The 24,963-nt window shown below is 43.0% G+C and overlaps 1 pseudogene; it reads right to left on the bottom strand.

Moving 5' to 3' along the window:
• The window catches only part of LOC133458673 (interferon-induced protein 44-like), a 92,711-nt pseudogene that overhangs the window by 65,635 nt on the left and 2,113 nt on the right, over nucleotides 1–24,963 (bottom strand).

Below are 24,963 nucleotides of genomic sequence, written 5' to 3' on the forward strand. Positions count from 1 at the left end.
TAACGGGACCGCTAACGGGATCGCTAACGGAATCGCTAACTGAACCGCTAACGGGACCGCTAACGGGATCGCTAACAACCGCTAGCGGAACCGCTAACGGGACCGCTAACGGGGTCGCTAACTGGACCGCTAACGGGATCGCTAACTGGACCGCTAACGGGACCGCTAACGGGATCGCTAACGGAATCGCTAACTGAACCGCTAACGGGACCGCTAACCGAGCCGCTAACGGGATCGCTAACCAAGCCGCTAACGGGATCGCTAACGGGATCGCTAACAACCGCTAACGGGACCGCTAACGGGATTGCTAACGGGACCGCTAACGGGGTCGCTAACTGGACCGCTAACGGGATCGCTAACTGGACCGCTAACGGGACCGCTAACGGGATTGCTAACAGGACCGCTAACAGAACCGCTAACGGGACCGCTAACACCAATAACACTACCATCCCATAATAAACACCTACCATCCCATAATAACACTAACATCCCATAATAACACTAACATCCTATAAAAACACCTGCCATCCCATAATAACACTAACATCCTATAAAAACACCTGCCATCCCATAATAACACTAACATCCTATAAAAACACCTGACATCCCATAATAACACTAACATCCTATAAAAACACCTGTCATCCCATAATAACACTAACATCCTATAAAAACACCTGACATCCCATAATAACACTAACATCCTATAAAAACACCTGACATCCCATAATAACACTAACATCCTATAAAAACACCTGACATCCCATAATAACACTAACATCCTATAAAAACACCTGACATCCCATAATAACACTAACATCCTATAAAAACACCTGACATCCCATAATAACACCTATCGTGTGTGTGTGTGTGTGTGTGTGTGTGTGTGTGTGTGTGTGTGTGTGTGTGTGTGTGTGTGTGTGTGTGTGTGTTCATCTAAGGTTAAAAGGTCAGGGTTCAGATTTCTCCATTTTCCAGGTTATACTATGAAGTCTGTACTGAGTGAGTCATGTGACCAGTTCTGGGTCAGTCTAATCAGTCAACAGCTGAGCTCTGGTTGCTAGGGGCAACAAGAACCTGATACAGAGGGAGCGGGAATGACTCAGCTGGATTTTTGGTTGTGACAAACCTGAAATCACTCCACTTTGCGCTCAAACCGTAGCTCTTAGCAGAAAAACAAAAACATTTTGAGAAACAGAGAACCTACCAGATTATCTAAATGTTATTTTCATACAGATATTCCTTAAAATGTGTTAGTAACGGCAATTCGAAAACAAAAATGAGATTTTTTTTAAGAAAACTTCATTTAACATGGGAATCAATGAAGAGAGAGACAGGAACTGGCGTGTCTGTTGGCTCCCCCGTTAAAATTTTGTGCACACCACGCCTGTCAAAGTCACATTTTATAAATCACAACACCTATGTCTATATTCTGACCAAAAATTATCTGTCTACCTTTTACGGTTTGGCCGTGACCTCGAGTTACAAATAAGAAATCATGTTTTTTTTTCAGTGTAACTACACTCTAGCAAACTGACTCCCGTGCTCTAGATTTGAAAAAAAGTGATTTCCAGTCCTCGCTTGAGGGCTCATATCTTGAAAAGTGTACATTTTAGGAAAAAACTGTTTCGGGTTTGGAGAGAGAAGAGAAGTTTTCCTCCGTTTTGAAGTTTGAATGACGTTTCTACATGCAAGTATGAGAAAGATACGTGACTCAGAAAAAAGGTGAATTTTGTCTTTTTTCTCGACATTTTCCCATCCGCTTTGAATGGCGCCATAGGAATACATAGGGAAAATGAGCTCCCCATTAGTTTGGAAATTTGGAAATGTTTTTGCACTTCGTGCAAAAACTATTCGTGCCATCGTTCTGAAAATCCACAGGACTGTAGTTAAATTCAGGGCCTACAACTTTCTAAATCGGTTCATAATTTTTCGAGTAACGGTGTGCGAGTGGTGAGGCCCCAAAGTTCACGCAATGCGTTCCGGATGGGGCAAAAAGCGCACGTTTGTGCACGTTGCGCAAAAACGTGCACGCCAATCGCTAATAAAAGTCATACCCATCGATTCCCGATTAATGCGCACGTTTCTACGTTTTTACTTTTCGCGTTTTCTCAAAGCTGTAGGAGGAGTAGCCGGACAAAGTTTTTACGGAAGAATATATAATAAATAATAAATAAGCCTGAGCAATAGTATGAGTGCCTCGTGCTGCGCACGAGGCACTCCTCCTCCATTGAGCTTGCGCAGCTCAATGGAGGAGGCGTGCCACGTGGCGCAGCCGTGGCACTAATAAGAAAAGGGAAACCTTTTCTAGATACTAATATATCGCCTTCATTTTCATGTTTTTCCTCATTTTTTCGGCCGTGTTTTACTTTTTGGGGATTTTTTTTTTCCACATCAGTGCGGGGTCATGCTGTACACCCGCTGGTGCGCAGTGGGACTTTTGCGACTTTAGCATGCTAGCAGCATTGCCCTTTGGGCCATTCTGGACGATTGCAATATGGTCATGCCACTACTTGGCATGCCCATAATAACTAGAAAATTTCTGGAAATTTTGATATGGGCATGCCCTACCGCCCATTCGTCCCCTCTCGCTGCTTTGGTTTGGGGCTGTAGTGGTTGTGTTCGGGGTGGTTCTATGTCAGTTTGAGGTGTTTTTACGCTTGTATTTCATTCATTCCTGTGCTCCCAATAGTTATTAATGGGGCGCGCTTTTTGGCATCTAGCGTTGCCACGGTAACGCTTTTGACTGAGAATAGTAATGCCCATCGAGGCAAGATGGAGACGCATCTAACGATGTACGCCGTGCATGGGTGCATGTTCCGGTTCAGGCTACGTTAACGGATAGGTTTTTTTTTTCACCATGGTACAAAATCCCAACCTGAATGAATGGGGCCTTTTGGCCTGGATTTTGACATAAAATTTCCTTAAATCCCAGCTTCATGAAATTTGAGTATGTTGAAGTCCACAGCGTGCCGAGTCGAGAAACATTTGTACGATGTCTCTACGATAACCTGTTACCTAGCAACAAGCGTCCAAAGTCAAACGGAAATTAAAAAAAAAAAAGAAAGGTCAATATCGCAAAAACTTTAAAAATTGGCATAATGAGGTTCTAGGGTCCGTATGTGCCAATCAGGCCGAGTGTTTGAAAGTTTGAACGATGTCTCTACGATAAAGTCCGGCCGAGCAATAAGCGTCTGAATTTTCGCCTTTTTTTTTTGCTTTTTTGCATCTAGCGTTGCCACGGTAACACTTTTGACTGAAAAAAGTAATGCACATTAAGGCACGATGGAGACGCATCCAACGATATATGCCATGCATGGGTGCACGTTCTGGTTCGGGCAGCATTAACAGATTGTTTATTCACATGGTCCCCCATACAAATGCATTGGTTTTTGTTGCCACAGTAACAAGCCCCATAGGATAGAATGGGACAATTTGGCTTCAATATCTCAAAAGCTGTAAACGACAGCGTAATGAGACCTTAGTATGTTGTAGTCCACATCAAGCTGAGTCTTTTAACGTTGGAACCAAGTCTCTGCGACACCGCGTTGCCGCGCAACAAGCATCCGAAGTTCCGTTAGCATCAAAATGAACAATGTGGAATATCTCAAAAACCGTAATAGCAAGCATGACGAGACTAAAATATGTTGCAGTACAAAGCGTCCCGGGTTGGTCAATGTTGTAATGATGTCTGTACGATAAACCGTTGCCTAGCAACAAGCGTCCAAAATAAAAGTGATTTTTTTTTTTAAATTGAAAGTTAAATATCGCAAAAACCGTAATAACTAGCATGATGAAGTTGTATGGTCCTTTAAAGACTATCGGGCTGAGTGTTTCAAAGTCTGAACGATGTCTCTACGATAAAGTTTGGCCGAGCAATAAGCGCGGGAATTTTCTCCTTTTTTTTTGCTTTTTGGCAACTAGCGTTGCCACGGTAACCCCTATTACGGAGAAAAGTAATGCCCATCGAGGCAAGATGGAGACGCATCCAACGATGTATGCCATGCATGGGTGCACGTTGCGGTTCGGGCCGCATTAACGGACGAAAAAAAGTGCGGAATAAGAATAATAATAAAAACTAGAAAATTTCTGGAAATTTTGATATGGGCATGCCCTACCGCCCATTCGTCCCCTCTCCCTGCTTTGGTTTTGGGCTGTAGTGGTTGTGCTTAGGGTGGTTCTATGTCAGTTTGAGGTGTTTTTACACTTGTATTTCATTCATTCCTGTGCTCCCAATAGTTATTAATGGGGCGCGCTTTTTGGCATCTAGCGTTTCCACGGTAACGCTTTTGACTGAGAATAGTAATGCCCTTCGAGGCAAGATGGAGACGCATCTAACGATGTATGCCTTGCATGGGTGCATGTTCCGGTTCAGGCTACGTTAACGGATAGGTTTTTTTTTTCACCATGGTACAAAACCCCATCCGAATGAATGGGGCCATTTGGCCTGGATTTTGACATAACATTTCCTTAAATCCCAGCTTCATGAAATTTGAGTATGTTGAAGTCCACTGCGTGCCGAGTCGGGAAACATTTGTACGATGTCTCTACGATAACCTGTTGCCTAGCAACAAGCGTCCAAAGTCAAACGGAAATTAAAAAAAAACCTGAAAGGTAAATATCGCAAAAACTGTAATACTTGGCATAATGAGCTTGTACGTACCGTTAGGGACAATCGGGCCGAGTGTTTAAAAGTTTGAACGATGTCTCTACGACAAAGTTCGATCGAGCAATAAGCGTCTGAATTTTCGCCTTTTTTTTTGCTTTATGGCATCTAGCGTTGCCACGGTAACACTTTTGACTGAGAAAAGTAATGCCCATCGAGGCACGATGGAGACGCATCCAACGATGTATGCCATGCATGGGTGCACGTTCCGGTTCAGGCAGCATTAACAGATTGTTTATTCACATGCTCCCCCATACAAATGCATTGGTTTTTGTTGCCATGGTAACAAGCCCCATAGGATAGAATGGGACAATTTGGCTTCAATATCTCAAAAGATGTAAACGACAGCGTAATGAGCCCTCAGTATGTTGTAGTCCACATCAAACTGAGTATTTTAACGTTGAATCAAAGTCTCTGCGATACCGCGTTGCCGCGCAACAAGCATCCGAAGTTCCGTTAGCATCAAAATGAACAATGTGGAATATCTCAAAAACCGTAATAGCAAGCATGACGAGACTAAAATATGTTGCAGTACAAAGCGTCCCGGGTTTGTCAATGTTGTAATGATGTCTGTACGATAAACCGTTGCCTAGCAACAAGCGTCCAAAATAAAATTGATTTTTTTTTTAAATTGAAAGTTAAATATCGCAAAAACCGTGATAAGTAGCATGATGAAGTTTTATGGTCCTTTAGTGACTATCGGGCCGAGTGTTTGAAAGTTTGAACGATGTCTCTACGATAAAGTTCGGCCGAGCAATAAGCGTGGGAATTTTCGCCTTTTTTTTTGCTTTTTGGCAACTAGCGTTGCCACGGTAACCCCTATTACGGAGAAAAGTAATGCCCATCGAATCACGATGGAGACGCATCCAACGATGTATGCCATGCATGGGTGCACGTTGCGGTTCGGGCCGTATTAACGGACGAAAAAAAGTGCGGAATAAGAATAATAATAACTAGAAAATTTCTGGAAATTTTGATATGGGCATGCCCTACCGCCCATTCGTCCCCTCTTGCTGCTTTGGTTTGGGGCTGTAGTGGTTGTGTTCGGGGTGGTTCTATGTCAGTTTGAGGTGTTTTTACGCTTGTATTTCATTCATTCCTGTGCTCCCAATAGTTATTAATGGGGCGCGCTTTTTGGCATCTAGCGTTGCCACGGTAACGCTTTTGACTGAGAAAAGTAATGCCCATCGAGGCAAGATGGAGACGCATCTAACGATGTATGCCGTGCATGGGTGCACGTTCCGGTTCAGGCTACGTTAACGGATAGGTTTTTTTTTTCACCATGGTACAAAACCCCATCCGAATGAATGGGGCCATTTGGCCTGGATTTTGACATAAAATTTCCTTAATTCCCAGCTTCATGAAATTTGAGTATGTTGAATTCCACAGCGTGCCGAGTCAGGGGACATTTGTACGATGTCTCTACGATAACCTGTTGCCTAGCAACAAGCGTCCAAATTCAAACAGAAATAAAAAAAAAAATGAAAGGTCAATATCGCGAAAACTGTAGTAATTAGCATAATGAGGTTGTAGGGGCCGTTACTGCCAATCGGGCCGAGTGTTTGAAAGTTTCAACCATGTCTCTACGATAAAGTTCGGCCGAGCAATAAGCGTCCGAATTTTCGCCTTTTTTTTTGCTTTTTGGCATCTAGCGTTGCCACGGTAACACTTTTTACTGAGAAAAGTAATGCCCATCGAGGAACCATGGAGACGCATCCAACGATGTATGCCATGTATGGGTGCATGTTCCGGTTCAGGCTATGTTAACGGATAGGTTTATTTTTCACCATGGTAAAAAACTCCATCCGAATGAATGGGGCCATGTGGCCTGGATTTTGACATAAAATTTCCTTAAATCCCAGCTTCATGAAATTTGAGTATGTTGAAGTCCACAGTGTGCCGAGTCGGGAAACATTTGTACCATGTCTCTACGATAACCTGTTGCCTAGCAACAAGCGTCCAAAGTCAAATGGAAAAAAAAAAAAAAAAGAAAGGTCAATATCACAAAAACTGTAATACTTGGCATAATGAGCTTGTACGTACCTTTAGGGACAATCAGGCCAAGTGTTTGAAAGTTTGAACGATGTCTCTACGACAAAGTTCGGCCGAGCAATAAGCGTGGGAATTTTCGCCTTTTTTTTTGCTTTTTGGCAACTAGCGTTGCCCCGGTAACCCCTATTACGGAGAAAAGTAATGCCCATCGAGGCATGATGGAGACGCATCCAACGATGTATGCCATGCATGGGTGCACATTCCGGTTCGGGCCGCATTAACGGACGAAAAAAAGTGCGGAATAAGAATAATAATAAAAAGAAAAGGGAAACCTTTTCTAGATACTAATATATCGCCTTCATTTTCATGTTTTTCCTCGTTTTTCCGGCCGTGTTTTAGTTTTTGGGGATTTTTTTTTTCCACATCAGAGCGGGGTCATGCTGTACACCCGCTGGTGCGCAGTGGGACTTTTGCGACTTTAGCTTGTTAGCAAAATGCTAGCAACATTGCCCTTTGGGCCATTCTGGACGATTGCAATATGGTCATGCCATTACTTGGCATGCCCATAATAATAATAATAAGAAAAGGGAAACCTTTTCTGGGTACTAATTTACGCCTTCATTTTCATGTTTTTCCTCATTTTTTCGGCCGTGTTTTACTTTTTGGGGATTTTTTTTTTCCACATCAGTGCGGGGTCATGCTGTACACCCGCTGGTGCGCAGTGGGACTTTTGCGACTTTAGCATGCTAGCAGCATTGCCCTTTGGGCCATTCTGGACGATTGCAATATGGTCATGCCACTACTTGGCATGCCCATAATAACTAGAAAATTTCTGGAAATTTTGATATGGGCATGCCCTACCGCCCATTCGTCCCCTCTCCCTGCTTTGGTTTTGGGCTGTAGTGGTTGTGCTTAGGGTGGTTCTATGTCAGTTTGAGGTGTTTTTACACTTGTATTTCATTCATTCCTGTGCTCCCAATAGTTATTAATGGGGCGCGCTTTTTGGCATCTAGCGTTTCCACGGTAACGCTTTTGACTGAGAATAGTAATGCCCTTCGAGGCAAGATGGAGACGCATCTAACGATGTATGCCTTGCATGGGTGCATGTTCCGGTTCAGGCTACGTTAACGGATAGGTTTTTTTTTTCACCATGGTACAAAACCCCATCCGAATGAATGGGGCCATTTGGCCTGGATTTTGACATAACATTTCCTTAAATCCCAGCTTCATGAAATTTGAGTATGTTGAAGTCCACTGCGTGCCGAGTCGGGAAACATTTGTACGATGTCTCTACGATAACCTGTTGCCTAGCAACAAGCGTCCAAAGTCAAACGGAAATTAAAAAAAAACCTGAAAGGTAAATATCGCAAAAACTGTAATACTTGGCATAATGAGCTTGTACGTACCGTTAGGGACAATCGGGCCGAGTGTTTAAAAGTTTGAACGATGTCTCTACGACAAAGTTCGATCGAGCAATAAGCGTCTGAATTTTCGCCTTTTTTTTTGCTTTATGGCATCTAGCGTTGCCACGGTAACACTTTTGACTGAGAAAAGTAATGCCCATCGAGGCACGATGGAGACGCATCCAACGATGTATGCCATGCATGGGTGCACGTTCCGGTTCAGGCAGCATTAACAGATTGTTTATTCACATGCTCCCCCATACAAATGCATTGGTTTTTGTTGCCATGGTAACAAGCCCCATAGGATAGAATGGGACAATTTGGCTTCAATATCTCAAAAGATGTAAACGACAGCGTAATGAGCCCTCAGTATGTTGTAGTCCACATCAAACTGAGTATTTTAACGTTGAATCAAAGTCTCTGCGATACCGCGTTGCCGCGCAACAAGCATCCGAAGTTCCGTTAGCATCAAAATGAACAATGTGGAATATCTCAAAAACCGTAATAGCAAGCATGACGAGACTAAAATATGTTGCAGTACAAAGCGTCCCGGGTTTGTCAATGTTGTAATGATGTCTGTACGATAAACCGTTGCCTAGCAACAAGCGTCCCAAATAAAATTGATTTTTTTTTTAAATTGAAAGTTAAATATCGCAAAAACCGTGATAAGTAGCATGATGAAGTTTTATGGTCCTTTAGTGACTATCGGGCCGAGTGTTTGAAAGTTTGAACGATGTCTCTACGATAAAGTTCGGCCGAGCAATAAGCGTGGGAATTTTCGCCTTTTTTTTTGCTTTTTGGCAACTAGCGTTGCCACGGTAACCCCTATTACGGAGAAAAGTAATGCCCATCGAATCACGATGGAGACGCATCCAACGATGTATGCCATGCATGGGTGCACGTTGCGGTTCGGGCCGTATTAACGGACGAAAAAAAGTGCGGAATAAGAATAATAATAATAATAATAACTAGACCAAAATTCCCGGGAAATTTTGAAGTGCCACGGACTACTGCCGGATGATCGCGGGGCTTATTTGCACCCATGAAGGTCAAGGACTCAATACAGATTCCAATGACACCACCCATGACTCTCTATGTCAAACCATTCAAAAGTTATTACAGAAAATATGTAATAGCCGCTAACGGGATCACTAACGGGACCGCTAACAACCGCTAACGGAACCGCTAATGGGACCGCTAACGGGATCGCTAACGGGACCGCTAACCGAGCCGCTAATGGGGTCGCTAACGGGACCGCTAACAACCGCTAACGGAACCGCTAACGGGACCGCTAACTGAACCGCTAACTGAACCGCTAACGGGATCGCTAAAGGGATCGCTAACGGGACCGCTAACGGGACTGCTAACGGGACCGCTAACGGGACCGCTAATGGGATCGCTAACGGAACCGCTAACGGGACCGCTAACAGGACCGCTAACGGGACCGCTAACGGGACCGCTAACGGGATCGCTAACGGGATCGCTAACGGAGCCGCTAATGGGGTCGCTAACGGGACCGCTAACAACCGCTAACGGAACCGCTAACAGGACCGCTAACAGAACCGCTAACAGAACCGCTAACGGGACCGCTAACGGGACCGCTAACGGGATCGCTAACGGGATCGCTAACGGAGCCGCTAATGGGGTCGCTAACGGGACCGCTAACAACCGCTAACGGAACCGCTAACAGGACCGCTAACAGAACCGCTAACGGGACCGCTAACGGGACCGCTAACAGGATCGCTAACGGAAGCGCTAACGGGACCGCTAACGGGATCGCTAACGGGATCGCTAACGGGACCGCTAACCGAGCCGCTAACGGGATTGCTAACGGGATCGCTAACAACCGCTAACGGGACCGCTAACGGGGTCGCTAACTGGACCGCTAACGGGATCGCTAACTGGACCGCTAACGGGACCGCTAACGGGATCGCTAACAGGACCGCTAACAGAACCGCTAACGGGACCGCTAACACCAATAACACTACCATCCCATAATAAACACCTACCATCCCATAATAACACTAACATCCCATAATAACACTAACATCCTATAAAAACACCTGACATCCCATAATAACACTAACATCCTATAAAAACACCTGCCATCCCATAATAACACTAACATCCTTTAAAAACACCTGACATCCCATAATAACACTAACATCCTATAAAAACACCTGACATCCCATAATAACACTAACATCCTATAAAAACACCTGACATCCCATAATAACACTAATATCCTATAAAAACACCTGCCATCCCATAATAACACCTATCGTGTGTGTGTGTGTGTGTGTGTGTGTGTGTGTGTGTGTGTGTGTGTGTGTGTGTGTGTGTGTGTGTGTGTGTGTGTGTGTGTGTGTGTGTGTGTGTGTGTGTGTGTTCATCTAAGGTTAAAAGGTCAGGGTTCAGATTTCTCCATTTTCCAGGTTATACTATGAATTCTGTACTGAGTGAGTCATGTGACCAGTTCTGGGTCAGTCTAATCAGTACAGCTGAGCTCTGGTTGCTAGGGGCAACAAGAACCTGATACAGAGGGAGCGGGAATGACTCAGCTGGATTTTCGGTTGTGACAAACCTGAAATCACTCCACTTTGCGCTCAAACCGTAGCTCTTAGCAGAAAAACGAAAACATTTTGAGAAACGGAGAACCTACCAGATTATCTAAATGTTATTTTCATACAGATATTCCTTAAAATGTGTTAGTAACGGCAATTTGAAAACAAAAATGAGATTTTTTTTAAGAAAACTTCATTTAACATGGGAGTCAATGAAGAGAGAGACAGGAACTGGCGTGTCTGTTGGCTCCCCCGTTAAAATTTTGTGCACACCACGCCTGTCAAAGTCACATTTTATGAATCACAAAACCTATGTCTATATTCTGACCAAAAATTATCTGTCTACCTTTTACGGTTTGGCCGTGACCTCGAGTTACAAATAAGAAATCATGTTTTTTTTTCAGTGTAACTACACTCTAGCAAACTGACTCCCGTGCTCTAGATTTGAAAAAAAGTGATTTCCAGTCCTCGCTTGAGGGCTCATATCTTGAAAAGTGTACATTTTAGGAAAAAACTGTTTCGGGTTTGGAGAGAGAAGAGAAGTTTTCCTCCGTTTTGAAGTTTGAATGACGTTTCTACGTGCAAGTATGAGAAAGATACGTGACTCAGAAAAAAGGTGATTTTTTTTTTTTTTTAACCTCCTCCCACCCAAAGTGTGAAATGCTGCCCCATACAAATACATGGGAAAATCTCCCCATTAGTTTGGAAATTTGGAAATGTTTTTGCACTTCGTGCAAAAACTATTCGTGCCATCGTTCTGAAAATCCACAGGACTGTAGTTAAATTCAGGGCCTACAACTTTCTAAATCGGTTCAGAATTTTTCGAGTAACGGTGTGCGAGTGGTGAGGCCCCAAACTTCACGCAATGCGTTCCGGATGGGGCAAAAAGCGCACGTTTGTGCACGTTGCGCAAAAACGTGCACGCCAATCGCTAATAAAAGTCATACCCATCGATTCCCGATTAAGGCGCACGTTTCTACGTTTTTACTTTTCGCGTTTTCTCAAAGCTGTAGGAGGAGTAGCCGGACAAAGTTTTTACGGAAGAATATATAAATAAATAATAAGCCTGAGCAATAGTATGAGTGCCTCGTGCTGCGCACGAGGCACTCCTCCTCCATTGAGCTTGCGCAGCTCAATGGAGGAGGCGTGCCACGTGGCGCAGCCGTGGCACTAATAAGAAAAGGGAAACCTTTTCTGGGTACTAATTTACGCCTTCATTTTCATGTTTTTCCTCATTTTTTCGGCCGTGTTTTACTTTTTGGGGATTTTTTTTTTCCACATCAGTGCGGGGTCATGCTGTACACCCGCTGGTGCGCAGTGGGACTTTTGCGACTTTAGCATGCTAGCAGCATTGCCCTTGGGGCCATTCTGGACGATTGCAATATGGTCATGCCACTACTTGGCATGCCCATAACTAGAAAATTTCTGGAAATTTTTATATGGGCATGCCCTACCGCCCATTCGTCCCCTCTTGCTGCTTTGGTTTGGGGCTGTAGTGGTTGTGTTCGGGGTGGTTCTATGTCAGTTTGAGGTGTTTTTACGCTTGTATTTCATTCATTCCTGTGCTCCCAATAGTTATTAATGGGGCGCGCTTTTTGGCATCTAGCGTTGCCACGGTAACGCTTTTGACTGAGAAAAGTAATGCCCATCGAGGCAAGATGGAGACGCATCTAACGATGTATGCCGTGCATGGGTGCACGTTCCGGTTCAGGCTACGTTAACGGATAGGTTTTTTTTTTCACCATGGTACAAAACCCCATCCGAATGAATGGGGCCATTTGGCCTGGATTTTGACATAAAATTTCCTTAATTCCCAGCTTCATGAAATTTGAGTATGTTGAATTCCACAGCGTGCCGAGTCAGGGGACATTTGTACGATGTCTCTACGATAACCTGTTGCCTAGCAACAAGCGTCCAAATTCAAACAGAAATAAAAAAAAAAATGAAAGGTCAATATCGCGAAAACTGTAGTAATTAGCATAATGAGGTTGTAGGGGCCGTTACTGCCAATCGGGCCGAGTGTTTGAAAGTTTCAACCATGTCTCTACGATAAAGTTCGGCCGAGCAATAAGCGTCCGAATTTTCGCCTTTTTTTTTGCTTTTTGGCATCTAGCGTTGCCACGGTAACACTTTTTACTGAGAAAAGTAATGCCCATCGAGGAACCATGGAGACGCATCCAACGATGTATGCCATGTATGGGTGCATGTTCCGGTTCAGGCTATGTTAACGGATAGGTTTATTTTTCACCATGGTAAAAAACTCCATCCGAATGAATGGGGCCATGTGGCCTGGATTTTGACATAAAATTTCCTTAAATCCCAGCTTCATGAAATTTGAGTATGTTGAAGTCCACAGTGTGCCGAGTCGGGAAACATTTGTACCATGTCTCTACGATAACCTGTTGCCTAGCAACAAGCGTCCAAAGTCAAATGGAAAAAAAAAAAAAAAAGAAAGGTCAATATCACAAAAACTGTAATACTTGGCATAATGAGCTTGTACGTACCTTTAGGGACAATCAGGCCAAGTGTTTGAAAGTTTGAACGATGTCTCTACGACAAAGTTCGGCCGAGCAATAAGCGTGGGAATTTTCGCCTTTTTTTTTGCTTTTTGGCAACTAGCGTTGCCCCGGTAACCCCTATTACGGAGAAAAGTAATGCCCATCGAGGCATGATGGAGACGCATCCAACGATGTATGCCATGCATGGGTGCACATTCCGGTTCGGGCCGCATTAACGGACGAAAAAAAGTGCGGAATAAGAATAATAATAAAAAGAAAAGGGAAACCTTTTCTAGATACTAATATATCGCCTTCATTTTCATGTTTTTCCTCGTTTTTCCGGCCGTGTTTTAGTTTTTGGGGATTTTTTTTTTCCACATCAGAGCGGGGTCATGCTGTACACCCGCTGGTGCGCAGTGGGACTTTTGCGACTTTAGCTTGTTAGCAAAATGCTAGCAACATTGCCCTTTGGGCCATTCTGGACGATTGCAATATGGTCATGCCATTACTTGGCATGCCCATAATAATAAGAAAAGGGAAACCTTTCTAGATACTAATTTAACGCCTTCATTTTTCAGGTTTTCTCGGCCGTGTTTCATTTTTTGGGGATTTTTTTTTTCCACAACAGAGCGGGGTCATGCTTTACACCCGCTGGTGCGCAGTGGGACCTTTGCGACTTTAGCATGTTAGCGAAACGCTAGCAACATTGCCTTTTGGGCCATTCTGGACGATTGCAATATGGTCATGCCACTACTTGGCATGCCCATAATAATAAAAAGAAAAGGGAAACCTTTTCTAGATACTAATATATCGCCTTCATTTTCATGTTTTTCCTCGTTTTTCCGGCCGTGTTTTATTTTTTGGGGATTTTTTTTTTCCACATCCGAGCGGGGTCATGCTGTACACCCGCTGGTGCGCAGTGGGACTTTTGCGACTTTAGCTTGTTAGCAAAATGCTAGCAACATTGCCCTTTGGGCCATTCTGGACGATTGCAATATGGTCATGCCACTACTTGGCATGCCCATAATAATAATAATAACTAGAAAATTTCTGGAAATTTTGATATGGGCATGCCCTACCGCCCATTCGTCCCCTCTTGCTGCTTTGGTTTGGGGCTGTAGTGGTTGTGTTTAGGGTGGCTCTATGTCAGTTTGAGGTGTTTTTACGCTTGTATTTCATTCATTCCTGTGCTCGCAATAGTTATTAATGGGGCGCGCTTTTTGGCATCTAGCGTTGCCACGGTAACGCTTTTGACTGAGAATAGTAATGCCCATCGAGGCAAGATGGAGACGCATCTAACGATGTATGCCGTGCATGGGTGCATGTTCCGGTTCAGGCTACGTTAACGGATAGGTTTTTTTTTTCACTGTGGTACAAAACCCCATCCGAATGAATGGGGCCATTTGGCCTGGATTTTGACATAAAATTTCCTTAAATCCCAGCTTCATGAAATTTGAGTATGTTGAAGACCACAGCGTGCCGAGTAAGGGGACATTTGTACGATGTCTCTACGATAACCTGTTGCCTAGCAACAAGCGTCCAAATTCAAACAGAAATAAAAAAGAAAATGAAAGGTCAATATCGCGAAAACTGTAGTAATTAGCATAATGAGGTTGTAGGGTCCGTTAGTGCCAATCGGGCCGAGTGTTTGAAAGTTTCAACAATGTCTCTACGATAAAGTTCGGCCGAGCAATAAGCGTCCGAATTTTCGCCTTTTTTTTTGCTTTTTGGCGTCTAGCGTTGCCACGGTAACACTTTTTACTGAGAAAAGTAATGCCCATCGAGGAACGATGGAAACGCATCCAACGATGTATGCCATGTATGGGTGCATGTTCCGGTTCAGGCTATGTTAACGGATAGGTTTTTTTTTCACCATGGTAAAAAACTCCATCCGAATGAATGAGGCCATGTGGCCTGGATTTGGACATAAAATTTCCTTAAATCCCAGCTTCATGAAATTTGAGTATGTTGAAGTCCACAGCGTGCCGAGTCGGGAAACATTTGTACGATGTCTCTACGATAACCTGTTGCCTAGCAACAAGCGTCCAAAGTCAAACGGAAAAAAAAAAAAAATGAAAGGTCAATATCACAAAAACTGTAATACTTGGCATAATAAGGTTGTACGTTCGGTTAGGGACAATCGGGCTGAGTGTTTGAAAGTTTGAACGATGTCTCTACGATAAAGTTCGGCCGAGCAATAAGCGCGGGAATTTTCGCCTTTTTTTTTGCTTTTTGGCAACTAGCGTTGCCACGGTAACCCCTATTACGGAGAAAAGTAATGCCCATCGAGGCATGATGGAGACGCATCCAACGATGTATGCCATGCATGGGTGCACGTTCCGGTTCGGGCCGCATTAACGGACGAAAAAAAGTGCGGAATAATAAGAAAAGGGAAACCTTTTCTAGATACTAATATATCACCTTCATTTTCATGTTTTTCCTCGTTTTTCCGGCCGTGTTTTAGTTTTTGGGGATTTTTTTTTTCCACATCCGAGTGGGGTCATGCTGTACACCCGCTGGTGCGCAGTGGGACTTTTGCGACTTTAGCTTGTTAGCAAAATGCTAGCAACATTGCCCTTTGGGCCATTCTGGACGATTGCAATATGGTCATGCCACTACTTGGCATGCCCATAATAATAATAAGAAAAGGGAAACCTTTCTAGATACTAATTTAACGCCTTCATTTTTCAGGTTTTCTCGGCCGTGTTTCATTTTTTGGGGATTTTTTTTTTCCACAACAGAGCGGGGTCATGCTTTACACCCGCTGGTGCGCAGTGGGACCTTTGTGACTTTAGCATGTTAGCAAAACGCTAGCAACATTGCCTTTTGGGCCATTCTGGACGATTGCAATATGGTCATGCCACTACTTGGCATGCCCATAATAAACATAACATTGGTCCTTTGGAAAATGTTCATAACTTCAAAAAAGCTTAGCATTGTCATTTTATGATATTAAAATCAAAACTATTTTTTAAGGGATGGAAAGATGTCAAATTAAATGTATCAGACTAATGAAAATGTTTATATGTACAGGGAACGTACCCTCCAGCTGGTAGACTTCACACTCAGTCAGGTCCAGGTCATTGCCATGCATTTTCACAGGATTGAATGGATAATAACCTCCTCTTGGATCGCTGTACACTATAGGTTTGCCTTTATCAAGAAGAACCAAAGCTTCTCCAAAATAAGGACCAGAATCACTACTCATTTTGACTGCATATGCAGCATTAGAAGGTGGAAATGTGCAGAGCTTTGCTCCACTGAATGTGAAGAGGAAGGCCTGATCATCATTCACGTACTCTCCAGACTGGCAGAAAGGTCGTCTCGTGTAGCCTCCAAACACGTAACCTGAGGCATTGTAACCCACTGACACGGTGGGAGCCAGGTTGTCACATTACTCGTGGAAGTCTTCTGCAGTGAAACCGTGGACGCTGGCCTTGTAGAGCAGATTCAGTCTGACACCTCTCAGATGAGAGCAGATGGTTCTCTGCTGGCTGCTGGATAGTTGGGGGTTAGGAGTGGACATGGGGCCTGGTGGGTTGAGCTTCAGGAAAGTATAGCAACCTTCTTCCTCTGATTTGTTCTCAATTGAGAGAAAGACCTGCAACAGAAGGAAATTATTATTAACACAAGAAAGTTCAATTAAAGGGGACCTATTATGGCATCTAATATCTATTTTAAACAGGCATTGAATGTCTTAAAAACAAGCTTTTGATTGTTTTTGCTAAATCAATTAGAAATTCAGCCTCTGAGCCATGTCTTTCTCCCATTCTCTATCCTCATTATCTATGCAGGATTCTGAGTGGGCGGGGCTATGATAATGAGGCTCTGTGCTGATTGGCTGCCTGAATGACGCGATACACCGCTATGAAAAAATGGCTGAAGCTCCGGCCGGAGGAGTTATTATTACACCGTGTCCTAACTGCATGCGATGCGAGCGAGCGTCAGCACCAAAATCAATTCCATTGCTTTATTTTCTATCAGACTGTCCTAACTGGCCACAGCGATGCGGCGCTGCGCATTGCAGCGCACCGTTTTGAGCTGAACATTTGTCGGACGCCCTGCTTTTCTTCCTGCCGCTCGCGTTGAAAGCCGGTTGAAAGCGTTGTAGGAAACAGTCACGGATGAGGAACGGCTGATCCAGTTGGTTGGAATGAGAAGTTATCGCTGTGATACCCTGTGTTGTGCATGAACAAGTTCAAATGACGCGTTCATTATAAATAAAGAACTTGAACGTGAACTTGTTCATTCTGCAGATCATGAACTGGAATTTTAACTGTTCAGATTATGTGAGTTTCAGCTCACTGTTCACTTCACTGTTTATGTCCAACTATTACGGAATAATCCTTCTCATTTCACCAGCGGGCGGCGCGCACATTTAAAATACTCGACGCAGAGTATTTTATATAGTATTTAAAAAACCAACGCAGAGCCTACGGCGTAGGGTACACGGCGACGCGCACTGTATGGCGCTTGTCGCCGCTTACCTTACGCCGTCGATTTAACGCAGAACCATAATTCAGGCTTCAGATGATAATCTGCTTATCATTATCTGCGGGAATTTTACACATCGTCTCCCAAAGAGTCCGACGTTAGAAATCTAACCTTTCTGTGAAACTTCAAATTTGAAACGTCATGTGGAGTTAAAGCATCCGTCCAGTAGGAGAAAATATCTGCGACTCCTTGACAATCAAAAAAGTTCTCAGAAAGTCCAAGAGGTCCCAACAGACCCAAACGACCCCAGTCCCACTGCTGCTCCTTCAGGGGTCTGATTTCCCAGCAACAGGTAGACAAATAATGGACTACAATGTTGGAGATTTACAGCCTCTGAATAAAGTTGAAAAGCAACCAGGACGATACATGATTGTATTCAGCAGGGGTCTCCAACCCTGTCCTGCATGTTTTACATGTTTCCCTGCATCATCACTCCTAATTCTAATTAAGGGCCGTCATCAGCTTGTCATCTAAGTCTGCACAAGTCTGTTAATGACAGTCATTTTTATCAGGGTTCTGAGGGGAAATATCTAAAACATGCAGGACGGGGGGTCGTGAGGACCAGGGTTAAAGACCACTGGTATACAGTAAACAGTTTTAGGATAGGGGGGCGTTTCATTCGTACTTCTCACCTAAAAATATTGAAATGAACTGAATTTGAACTAGTTCAAAATGAAAATGGTGAACTATGAACGTGAACTGTTCATTTTTAAACTATGTCAACTGAACTTTGAACTAGTTCATGAGAAGTAGGAACTTGCACAACACTGATGATATCTCCTCATTTCACTACAAAAACCTCAATAAAGTGGCAGCTGGCTGGAGGGAGATGGACAGAGAGCCTCGGATGTCACGCAGTGCGACGTGATAGTCGGACGCTCGCATGCAGTTAGGATATGGTGTTTACTGTAGTTGTGGGCGTGGTTTGCATTTTGGTTACGTAACGACAGGAGCAGAATCTGAACAGCTCGTAGATCCACATCACACTGGACGGCTCATCCGGGCGGCTGTACAGACACTGCAGAATTTGGTTGCTTTCCTCCTTCTCTGAGTTGGCAGGCTGAGGAGAGACCACTTTATATATGTTAAAGCAAGAAAAAACGTGTTTTTCATAATAGGTCCCCTTTAGATAAATATTAAAACTACATCCTACATAAACAACTACTTTACTAGAAGCTTGTAAATCCCCATTATATTATCTCTCCTGAATGCAGGTGCTGTGAATTTAGGGGCGGAGCAGGGGTCCCAGCCCAGGGGGGGCGAAGCATTCTTTTTTTTTTTTTTTTTTTTTTCTGAAGAGTCTTTTTTTTTTTCAATTATGCTTTTTATTGTTTCCTTCACAGACATTCATCACGACAGTCCAATGCATCCACAGATGCATAATCAGAGCAGCAAAAATATGCAAATAAAGAGGTATATAAAAATAAGTAAAAAAAATAAATAAATAAATAAAAAAAAAAAAAAAATAGCAGATACAGCTGAATTCACCAAAGGTTGACATTGATGATAGAAACTAAAGACACAGAAAAAGTGAAATAATACTAAAAGATCAAAATTAACTAATGACTATACATAAAATTCTATACCTAGAAGTACATATAACATATGCCTGCTTTACATATACATTTGAAGACGTGAAAAACTAACCCAGTGAATGTTTGATCTGGAAGGAATTTTTTTTTTTCTCCCATCCCCTGACCCTATCCCCGCCCCGCCAGTCGAACATGGTGCACTGTAGACTTTGTTTCTGAATCCTCATCAGTCATTTTTATGTTAGTTTACATTTCCCTGATCCATGATCTGTGTTAGAAATGGGTCCCAGATTTCATTATAAGTGTCTAATTTGCCATTTATTTTATATATCAGACGTTCGTATGATGCAGTTTCTGACAGAGCTGTGAACCATTCTGAGTAAGTAGGGTCGTTACCCCCCGCCCAGTGTCTCAGTATAACCCTCTTAGGGCGAAGCATTCTTGATGGGCCCTTGTGGCCTAAACATCCCCGTTAAAACATAATAGCTAAAAACAAAAAATGCCACAGATCAGCCGCTCTGACACACAACCACAGCACGCAGGCAACACGGTCAGAACGATTCACATGAGGTTTCAGCACCATGGATTTTGCCAGTCATTATGTCAAACCTAATTATAAGCCTAATGCAGACTTTAAGATATAAGTATCAAATTGGAGATAAAAATCAAATGACATTCAGTGATGTTGGATTTCATCCAGCCGAGTAGCACAATTCAGACACACGTGTTCAACCTACACGACAACAGTTTACAATGTGGAACGACATGTATTTAACACAATGACCGAGCGACACAGCGATCAAACAGCAACAAACAATATAGGAATATATAGGATTTTATCAGAAATGATTATGGCCCGAGCACTTTAAGTGTGAAGGCCCTATTGTATCTGTAGGAGTTCTCGGTTTTAAGGAATAAGGATATGTAGACAAGCAGAACCCAAGTGGCGCAAATACAAACTTCAGGCATATTACAACATTTATAGAGAGAGTCTTCGCAACTATAACCAGAAACTGAAGAATGCAAGGTAATCACATTTTTCAGAGATTATCGATAGAAACAGTAATAATGCTCGCACACTGTTTTCTATGGTAGACAGACTGACAAATCCCACAGCCTCAATCCCCCCTGAACTGATGTCAAAAAAGGCCTGTAATGACTTTGCTGACTTTTTCACAAACAAAATATTACAGATTAGACAAGCAATGTGCAGCTCCAGCTCAGGAATGATAACACTCTGGCCTTCCTGTCTAGTAAAGCTGGGACAGTTCAGCACATTAGATAATACAACCCTAACGGAAACAGTTTCAAAATTAAAGTCCACAATATGCTGTCTTGATATTCTGCCTTCAAACCTTTTTAAAACAGTTTTTAACTGCATAGCTCCGGATGTATTGCAGATAATAAATACTTCTCTTCAAACAGGCCAGTTTCCCCAGGTCTTGAAAACTGCAGTAATAAAAACTCTTCTAAAAAAATCAAATCTGGATGCTACAACACTCTATAGGCCAATATCAAATCTACCATTTTTGGAGAAAATCATTGAAAAGGTCGTTTTCCAGCAAATCCATGCTTTTATCATGCAAAACAACATTTTTAACGCATTTCAGTATGGATTTCGGCCACACCAAAGCACTGAAACTTTACTCATCAAAGTCTTAAATGATATTCATCTGAATAATGATGCATGCAAATCCTCTGTTCTGGTATAACTGGATCTCAGTGCTGCATTTGACATAGTTGATCATAACATTCTTCTCAGCAGATTGTAAAAGTGGGTGGGACTTACCGGCACTGTGCTTCAATGGTTCAAATCTTACTTCCAAGATAGGGCCTTTTTTGTGTCAATTGGGAACCATGAGTCTAAGAGAACCAAGATCACATGTGGGGTTCCTCAAGGGTCTATTCTCGGACCGCTTCTATTTAACATCTATATGCTACCGCTAGCTCAGATTATGGAACATCACAACATTTCCTACCATACTTATGCGGATGACACACAGCTCTATATTTCAGTGTCACCACATGACTACAGTCCCCTACTCTCATTGAGTAACTGTATTCAGCAAATCAATGAGTGGATGTGCAAGAATTTTCTCCAGCTACAGTGCCTTGCGAAGGTATTTGCCCCCCTTGAACTTTGTGACCTTTTGCCACATTTTAGGCTTCAAACATAAAGATATAAAACTGTAATTTGTTGTGAAGAACCAACAACAAGTGGGACACAATCATGAAGTGGAACGAAATTTATTGGATATTTCAAACTTTTTTAACAAATAAAAAACTGAAAAAGTGGGCGTGCAAAATGATTCAGCCCCCTTAAGTTAATACTTTGTAGCGCCACCTTTTACTGCGATTACAGCTATAAGTCGCTTGGGGTATGTAATTTATCAGTTTTGCACATCGAGAGACTGAAATTTTTGCCCATTCCTCCTTGCAAAACAGCTCTAGCTCAGTTTTATATCTTTATGTTTGAAGCCTGAAATGTGGCAAAAGGTCACAAAGTTCAAGTGGGCCAAATACTTTCGCAAGGCACTGTAAATCCAGAAAAGACAGAGGTGATTTTGGCCCTAAAAATGAAAGGGAAAAGATCAGCGCTCACCTTGGCTCCATGTCATTGACAGCTACGAATCAAGCCAGAAATCTTGGTGTAATTATTGACTCAGACCTGAACTTCAACAGCCATCTAAAGTTTATCACTAAATCACCTATTACCACCTGAAAAACATTGCTAGAATTAAGGGGATTCTGTCTAAACAAGACATGGAAAAACCTATTCATGCATTCATTTTCAGTAGGTTGGATTATTGCAATGGCATCTTTACAGGCCTTAAAATGAACCCTGGTTATTAAGACTTGTAGTCCCTAATTAGCCACAATTGTTCTCTTATACTAAAATATGTTGTTAGAAACACATAAAATAATCTAATTGCTTTAAAAATCTACAATGTTTATCACATATTTTGACCTGCAGGAGGCGCCATGTTTTACCTGCGCAACGCATTCTGGGGGCGATGACGTAGTCCGGTGGCTCTGGGAAGATAAGCCGCGTTAGTTTAACTGGGACAGGTATCTAAAACATAGATGAGCAGCACTCTCCCGGCCGTGGAGGCTGACGAGGGAGCCCATAAGACGTCTCGGTTCAGGCAAACTGGATCAAAGTTCTGTGATGCACGGGAGATCTGCAAAAATGATCAATGTCGTGCGCATCTTACCAGTGCATTAGGCTCCTGCGTAGCCTACGCCGTAGACGGCGTAGCCGGGGCTTTAGAGCCTGCAGCGCACCGCCATCCGCTCTCCGCTCTCGCCGTGGAGACGCTGGTGGGCAATATGCACATTTGGGTGGGCATAGCCCACCCCTGCCCCCCCCTAAAACCGGCTTCGGTGCTGGGTGATGACAGACCAGAGGCTGAGGGGACTGGCCCGGGACTTTGACGAAACGGGAGGCGCAGACTTCGCTTCAAATAGGCAAGAACATCTTTATTTAATTTAATGACACCAGATCTGGCTGGGGTTTTTATTGTAGCATCGGCTATCTGCTAGTTAAAACGTGTGGTCGGTTAGTCTATCTGAGTTTTATGGTGTTTTATAGTTCATGCTGTATGGTGCAGTAATTTTTTTTTGTTTTTTTTTTTACTTTTTTGTAGGTGCGCCGTCACCTTAATGTTTAGCTGTGTTTTGATCTGTGTTTCTGGTGCGCCGTCACCTGTTTAGCTGTGTTTTCATCTGTTTCTGGGTGTCAAAACAGTGGACGGGGGTCAGCAGGAGCCACCGTCTGACGTCACTACCCAGAATGTAAACAACAATGGCGACCTACTAGTTAAATTATATTTTCAAATTTTATAAAAACGAAGACATCAACAAGGTTTTTTATATCACATTGTTATAATTGATACCAACATTTATCTTTTAAGACCTACATGTCTTAATAGCCAGGGTTCCTTTTAACAAGAAATCTATCAGGCAGCTGCAGCTGATCCAGAACGCCGCCAGAGTCCTTACAAACACCAGGAAACTGGACCATATTACACCGATCATGAAATCACTACACTGGCTTCCAGTGAGTCAAATGATAGAGTTTAAAATTTTACTGCTGGTCTACAAAGCACTGAATGGTCTTGGACCAGAATACATGGTTGATCTGTTAGTTCCTATGAAGCTCCCAGACCCCTGAGGTTCATCTGGATCTGGTTCGTTGTGGTTCCCAAGAACCAGAACCAAGCAAGGTGAGGCAGCGTTCAGTTATTCTGCTCCTCACCGGTGGAACAAACTTCCTGTAGACCTGAGGTCTGCTCCAACTGTCAGCTCCTTCAAATCGGGCCTAAAAACATTACCGGTACTGTTTACTGAAGCTACTCTTAAATTAAATACTTACCTACTGGACTCTACTGCCCTTATTTTTATAAGTGTTTGTGTTTGTGCTTTTTATTATTTTACTTCTTTTTTTATCATCTTATTCATAATTTTATTCAATCTTATTTGTCATTTACTGTCTAATTATGTCTTGCCGCTTTTAATGTCAATGTAAAGCACTTTGAATTACCTTGTGTCGAATTGTACTATTTAAATAAACTTGCCTTGCCTTGCCTATTTTCGTTTTTCTTCTGACGAAATGAGGGCCTTTTTGCCCCCTAAACGTGCCCCAAAAGTCACCAAATTGTACACGCAAGCCAGGCCTGGCAAAAAATGTGATATTTAATGGTTTGCATTAATGGGCGTGGCCTAATGGCTCAACAGCGCCCCCTAGAAAACTTTGTGCCTCAAGCCCCACAATACGGTTTGACGTACATGCACGAAAATCGGTACACACCTGTATGATGTTGCAACTTAAAGAAAGGTCTCTTGGCGCCATTGCCGAATTCGAACAGGAAGTCAGCCATTTTGAATTAATTGTGTAATTTTGGCGCAATTTAGGCCATTCCTTCGGCAGTTAATGCGGCCCAAACCGTAACGTGCACCCAGGTGTGTTATACATCAAAATGTGCGTCTAGATCCTGCGACGATGAGCATTACTTTTCTCAGTCAAAAGCGTTACCGTGGCGACGATAGACGCCCAAAAGCGCGCCCCCCATTCATCTAGTTGGTCCATATTTGATAGTCCCTACTTTCTGCAATAACCTTTGAATGGTTTGACATACAGAGTTGTGGGTGGTGTCATCGAACTCGGTGTTGAGTACTTGACCTTCATTGGCATGAATTAGCCCCGCCCTTTCTTCTGATTGGTCGATATGTGATAGTTCCGATTTTCTGCAATAACTTTTGAATGGTTTGACATAAAGACTCATGGGTGGTGTCATAGAACATGGTTTTGAGTCCTAAACCATAATTGGTGCAAATTTTATTTACATGTCTATACCTTGAAAATATACTTTTTACAGTTAGGCTTACTCTGAATTAGGTAAACAAGACTAGTTTTAGTATGCTTATAAATTATAAGCATACTGTAGTGAGCTTGGGGTTTGGTGTGTGTGGGTGTGTGTGTCTGTTGCCATGGAGACCCATTACAGACTGATTAGCCTCACCTGAGATGTGCTGTTGCTGCCGTGAGACTCGGGAGATAATTATACTCAGCTGGACCTGATTGCTGGGATGCGGAACTGTTAAAGCAGATCCGGAAAGAGCAGCATTGACTGCATTTACATGCAGTCAATAACCCTTTTAAAACCCGAATATTGCCAATAACCCCAATTTGCAAGGCCATGTAAACAGCAATAACCCCTTTGAATAACCCGAATTTGCCATATTGGGGTTTTTAAAAACCCCAATATGGCCCGGCCTTGTTTGAATAAATATATGAATGACATTTGCATATCG

The sequence above is a fragment of the Cololabis saira genome, chromosome 13 (genome assembly GCF_033807715.1).
Source record: "Cololabis saira isolate AMF1-May2022 chromosome 13, fColSai1.1, whole genome shotgun sequence".
In the NCBI taxonomy this organism is placed as follows: domain Eukaryota; kingdom Metazoa; phylum Chordata; class Actinopteri; order Beloniformes; family Belonidae; genus Cololabis; species Cololabis saira.